This window comes from Phyllobates terribilis, unplaced genomic scaffold, assembly GCF_046119375.1.
Source record: "Phyllobates terribilis strain yellow unplaced genomic scaffold, ASM4611937v1 Scaffold_4__5_contigs__length_816908805, whole genome shotgun sequence".
Taxonomy (NCBI): Eukaryota; Metazoa; Chordata; class Amphibia; order Anura; family Dendrobatidae; genus Phyllobates; species Phyllobates terribilis.
Genome location: NW_027362764.1, coordinates 598,111,264 through 598,111,476, shown reverse-complemented (window position 1 = coordinate 598,111,476; position 213 = coordinate 598,111,264).

Here is a 213-nt window from a genome sequence, read left to right as displayed (position 1 = left end):
ACAGGAATAATGGCCGGTCTCTGTGCAGGACACAGGAATGCGCCCTCTCCTCCCGGCCCGGGCTGACTGCGGCTGGACGTCGCCCTGACTCACAACCGGTGACACAAGGCGGGGGACTTTGCTCTCCTCCCAGGTAACAGAATATGACTCTCCGCGCAGTCACAGGTGGGAGGCAATAAAAGTTTATTTATGAAACTGGCGAGGCCCCGCCCG